Raw genomic sequence first — 6,000 nt, forward strand, 5'->3', positions numbered from 1 at the left:
AGTGCAGAGACTGCTGCTGTGTACAGTGAGGAGAGAGTGCAGTGACTGCTGCTGTGTACAATGAGGAGAGAGTGCACAGACTGCTGCTGTGTACAGTGAGGAGAGAGTGCAGGGACTATTGCTATGTACAGTGAGGAGAGAGTTAGGGGCCTGCTGTTGTGTACAGTGAGGAGAGAGTGCCAAGACTGCTGTGCACAGTAAAGATAAATTACAGGGACTGCTGCTATTGACAGTGAGGAGAGAGTGCAGGGACTGCTGCTGTGTACAGTGAGGAGAGAGTGCAGGGACTGCTGCTGTGTACAGTGAGGAGAGAGTGCAGGGACTGCTGCTGTGTACAGTGAGGAGAGAGTGCAGGGACTGCTGCTGTGTACAGTGAGGAGAGAGTGCAGGGACTGCTGCTGTGTACAGTGAGGATAGAGTGCAGTGACTGCTGTGTACAGTGAGGAGAGAGTGCGGGGACTGCTGCCGTCTACTCTGATGAGGGAGCGAAGTGACTGATGCTGTGTACAGTGAGGAGAGAGTGCAGGGACTGCTGCTGTGTACAGTGAGGGGAGAGTACAGGGACTGATGCTGTGTACAGTGAGGAGAGAGTGCAGTGACTGCTGCTGTGTACAGTCAGGAGAGAGTGGAGGGACTGCTGCGGTGTACAGTCAGGAGAGAGTGGAGGGACTGCTGCTGTGTACAGTGAGGAGAGAGTGGAGAGACTGCTGTTGTGTACAGTGAGGAGACAGTGCAGGGACTGCTGCTGTGTACAGTGAGGAGAGAGTGCAGGGACTGCTGCTGTGTTCAGTGAGGAGAGAGTGCAGGGACTGCTGCTGTGTACAGTGTGGAGAGAGTGCAGGGACTGCTGTTGTGTACAGTGAGGAGAGAGTGCAGACTGCTGCTGTGCACAGTGGGGAGACAGTGCTAGGACTGCTGTGTAGAGTAAGTATAGATTAAGGACTGCTATTGACAATGAACAGAGAGTACAGGGACTGCTGCTGTGTACAGTGAGGAGAGGGTGAAGGGACTTCTGCTGTTTACAGTGAGGAGAGAGTGCAGAGACTGCTGCTGTGTACAGTGAGGAGAGAGTGCAGGGACTACTGCTGTGTACAGTGAGGGTAGAATACAGGGACTGCTGCTGTGTACAGTGAGGGGAGAGTGCAGGGACTGCTACTGTGTACAGTGAGGAGAGAGTGCAGTGACTGCTGTTATGTACAGTGAGGGGAGAGTACAGGGACTGCTGCTGTGTACAGTGAGGAGAGAGTGCAGTGACTGCTGCTGTGTACAGTGAGGAGAAAGTGCCAGGACTGCTGTGTACAGTAAGGATAGATTACAGGGACTGCTGCTATTGACAGTGAGGAGAGAGTGCAGGGACTGCTGCTATTGACAGTGAGGACAGAGTGCAGGACTGCTGCTGTGTACAGTGAGGACAGAGTGCAGGGACTGCTGCTATTGACAGTGAGGACAGAGTGCAGGGACTGCTGCTGTGTACAGTGAGGACAGAGTGCAGGGACTGCTGCTGCGTGTGTACAGTGAGTAGAGAGTGCAGGGACTGCTGCTATTGACAGTGAGGACAGAGTGCAGGGACTGTTGCTGTGTACAGTGAGGAGAAAGTGCAGGGACTGCTGCTGTGTACAGTGAGAATAGAGTGCAGGGACTACTGCTGTGTACAGTCAGGAGAGAGTGCAGACTGCTGCTGTGTACAGTGAGGAGAGAGTGCAGGGACTGCTGCTATGTACAGTGAGGAGAGAGTGCAGGGACTACTGCTGTGTACAGTGAGGAGAGAGTGCAGAGACTGCTGCTGTGTACAGTGAGGAGAGAGTGCAGGGACTGCTGCTGTGTACAGTGAGGAGAAAGTGCAGGGACTACTGCTGTGTACAGTGAGGAGAGAGTGCAGAGACTGCTGCTGTGTACATTGAGGAGAGAGTGCAGGGACTGCTGCTGTGTACAGTGAGGACAGAGTGCAGGGACTGCTTCTGTGTACAGTGAGAAGAGAGTGCAGGGACTGCTTCTGTGTACAGTGAGGAGAGATTGCAGGGACTGCTGCTGTGTACAGTGAGGAGAGAGTGCACGGACTACTGCTGTGTACAGTGAGGAGAGAGTGCAGAGACTGCTGCTGTGTACATTGAGGAGAGAGTGCAGGGACTGCTGCTGTGTACAGTAAGGACAGAGTGCAGGGACTGCTGCTGTGTACAGTGAGTATAGACTGCAGGGACTGCTGCTGTGTACAGTAAGGAGAGATTACAGGGACTGCTACTATTGACAGTGAGGACAGAGTGCAGGGACTGTTGCTGTATACAGTGAAAAGAAAGTGCAGAGACTGCTGCTGTGTACACTGAGAAGAGAGTGCGGGGACTACTGCTGTGTACAGTCAGGAGAGAGTGCAGACTGCTGCTGTGTACAGTCAGGAGAGAGTGCAGGGACTGCTGCTATGTACAGTGAGGAGAGAGTGCAGAGACTGCTGCTGTGTACATTGAGGAGAGAGTGCAGGGACTGCTGCTGTGTACAGTAAGGACAGAGTGCAGGGACTGCTGCTGTGTACAGTGAGGACAGAGTGCAGGGACTGCTGCTGCGTGTGTACAGTGAGTAGAGAGTGCAGGGACTGCTGCTATTGACAGTGAGGACAGAGTGCAGGGACTGTTGCTGTGTACAGTGAGGAGAAAGTGCAGGGACTGCTGCTGTGTACAGTGAGAATAGAGTGCAGGGACTACTGCTGTGTACAGTCAGGAGAGAGTGCAGACTGCTGCTGTGTACAGTGAGAAGAGAGTGCAGGGACTGCTGCTATGTACAGTGAGGAGAGAGTGCAGGGACTACTGCTGTGTACAGTGAGGAGAGAGTGCAGAGACTGCTGCTGTGTACAGTGAGGAGAGAGTGCAGGGACTGCTGCTGTGTACAGTGAGGAGAAAGTGCAGGGACTACTGCTGTGTACAGTGAGGAGAGAGTGCAGAGACTGCTGCTGTGTACAGTGAGGAGAGAGTGCAGGGACTGCTGCTGTGTACAGTGAGGACAGAGTGCAGGGACTGCTTCTGTGTACAGTGAGAAGAGAGTGCAGGGACTGCTTCTGTGTACAGTGAGAAGAGAGTGCAGGGACTGCTTCTGTGTACAGTGAGGAGAGATTGCAGGGACTGCTGCTGTGTACAGTGTGGAGAGAGTGCAGGGACTACTGCTGTGTACATTGAGGAGAGAGTGCAGGGACTGCTGCTGTGTACAGTAAGGACAGAGTGCAGGGACTGCTGCTGTGTACAGTGAGTATAGACTGCAGGGACTGCTGCTGTGTACAGTGAGGAGAGATTACAGGGACTGCTACTATTAACAGTGAGGACAGAGTGCAGGGACTGTTGCTGTATACAGTGAAAAGAAAGTGCAGAGACTGCTGCTGTGTACACTGAGAAGAGAGTGCAGGGACTACTGCTGTGTACAGTCAGGAGAGAGTGCAGACTGCTGCTGTGTACAGTGAGAAGAGAGTGCAGGGACTGCTGCTATGTACAGTGAGGAGAGAGTGCAGGGACTGCTGCTGTGTACAGTGAGGAGAGAGTGCAGGGACTACTGCTGTGTACAGTGAGGAGAGAGTGCAGAGACTGCTGCTGTGTACATTGAGGAGAGAGTGCAGGAACTGCTATGTACAGTGAGGAGAGAGTGCAGAGACTGCTGCTGTGTACATTGAGGAGAGAGTGCAGGGACTGCTGCTATGTACAGTGAGGAGAGAGTGCAGGGACTGCTGCTGTGTACAGTGAGGAGAGAGTGCAGAGACTGCTGCTGTGTACATTGAGGAGAGAGTGCAGGGACTGCTGCTGTGTACAGTGAGGAGAGAGTGCAGGGACTACTGCTGTGTACAGTGAGAAGAGAGTGCAGGGACTACTGCTGTGTACAGTGAGGAGAGAGTGCAGGGACTACTGCTGTGTACAGTGAGAAGAGAGTGCAGGGACTACTGCTGTGTACAGTGAGGAGAGAGTGCAGGGACTACTGCTGTGCACAGTGAGGAGAGAGTGCAGAGATTGCTGCTGTGTACATTGAGGAGAGAGTGCAGGGACTGCTGCTATGTACAGTGAGGAGAGAGTGCAGGGACTGCTGCTGTGTACAGTGAGGAGAGAGTGCAGGGACTGCTGCTATGTACAGTGAGGAGAGAGTGCAGGGACTACTGCTGTGCTGTGTACAGTGAGAAGAGAGTGCAGGGACTGCTTCTGTGTATAGTGAGGAGAGAGTGCGGGACTGCTGCTGTGTACAGTGAGGAGAGAGTGCAGACTGCTGCTGTGTACAGTGAGGAGAGAGTGCAGAGACTGCTGCTGTGTATAGTGAGGAGAGAGTGCGGGGACTGCTGCTGTGTACAGTGAGAAGAGAGTGCAGACTGCTGCTGTGTACAGTGAGGAGAGAGTGCAGGGACTGCTGCTGTGTACAGTGAGAAGAGAGTGCAGGGACTGCTGCTGTGTACAGTGAGGAGAGAGTGCAGGGACTGCTGCTGTGTACAGTGAGGACAGAGTGCAGGGACTGCTGCTATGTACAGGGAGGAGAGAGTGCAGGGACTGCTGCTGTGTACAGTGAGGAGAGAGTGCAGGGACTGCTGCTGTGTACAGTGAGGACAGAGTGCAGGGACTGCTGCTGTGTACAGTGAGGAGAGAGTGCAGGGACTGCTGCTGTGTACAGTGAGGAGAGAGTGCAGGGACTGCTGCTATGTACAGGGAGGAGAGAGTGCAGGGACTGCTGCTATGTACAGGGAGGAGAGAGTGCAGGGACTGCTGCTATGTACAGGGAGGAGAGAGTGCAGGGACTGCTGCTATGTACAGGGAGGAGAGAGTGCAGGGACTGCTGCTGTGTATAGTAAGTATAGATTACAAGGACAGCAGTCAGACCCCAGCAATCTGATATTTATCACCTATCCTGTAGATAAGCAATAGGTCATTATGGCAGGACAACCCTTTTATTTATAATGTAGATTATGTACAATATGAGGAGGTTGAGATTTGGTAAATTTCATGCCAGACATTTATGCCTAAAGACGTTAAAGGGTTTGTCTCACTTCAGTAAATGGCATTTATCATGCAGTTAATACAAGGCACTTACTAATGTATTGTGATTGTCCATATTGCCTCCTTTCCATCACATTATACACAGCACATATCCGTGGTTATTACCACCGTGTAATCCAGCAGCGGTGGCCATGCTTACACTATAGGGAAAGGCTGGAAGTGCGCATAGGCCAACACCTTTACCTATAGTGTGCAACCACGGCCAGCGCTGCTGGATTGCGTAGTGGTCAAAACCATGGATATGTGCTGTGTATAATGTGATGGAAAAGAGGCAATATGGACAATCACAATACATTAGTGCCTTGTAATAACCTTCTCTACATGATAAATACTAGGGGTGCACCGAAATTCCGGCAGCCGAAAATATCGGCCGAAAATGCACCTAATCCATTTCGGCCGATATTTGTACATATCGGCAGAAAATAGCGGGGAGGGACTGGGAGGAGGAGCTGGGGGCCGGTGCGTTCACTGTGCTCCGGCCCCCAGCTCCAGTAGTTATAAAATGTGTGCAATTAATACGGATTCTATTCATGAGGCCCCCTCTGCAGTAGAACATTCAATATAGCCACATCCTACTTACAGGGCTGTTATCTTAATGCTGGCCGGCTGGGCAGACGAGCGGCAGCGTCACGACTGACGTCATGTGCCCGGCCTACTTTCTGAATGAAGGAGGCGGCGCAGGCATGTGACGTCAGTCGTGACGCTGCCGCTCGTCTGCCCGGCCGGCCAGCATTAAGATAACAGCCCTGTGAGTAGGATGTAGAGGGGGCCTCATGAATAGAATCCGTATTAATTGCACACTTTTTATAACTACTGGAGCTGGGGGCCGGAGCACAGTGAACGCACCGGCCCCCAGCTCCTCCTCCCAGTCCCTCCCCGCTATTTTCTATTAATTGTACAATGGGGGGGGGGGGGGCTGTGGATGGCACTGTTATGGGGGGGGGGGGTCTGTGGATGGCACTGTTATGGGGTGGGTGGGGGTCTGTGGATGGCA

This window comes from Bufo gargarizans, chromosome 2 (assembly GCF_014858855.1).
Source record: "Bufo gargarizans isolate SCDJY-AF-19 chromosome 2, ASM1485885v1, whole genome shotgun sequence".
NCBI lineage: Eukaryota > Metazoa > Chordata > Amphibia > Anura > Bufonidae > Bufo > Bufo gargarizans.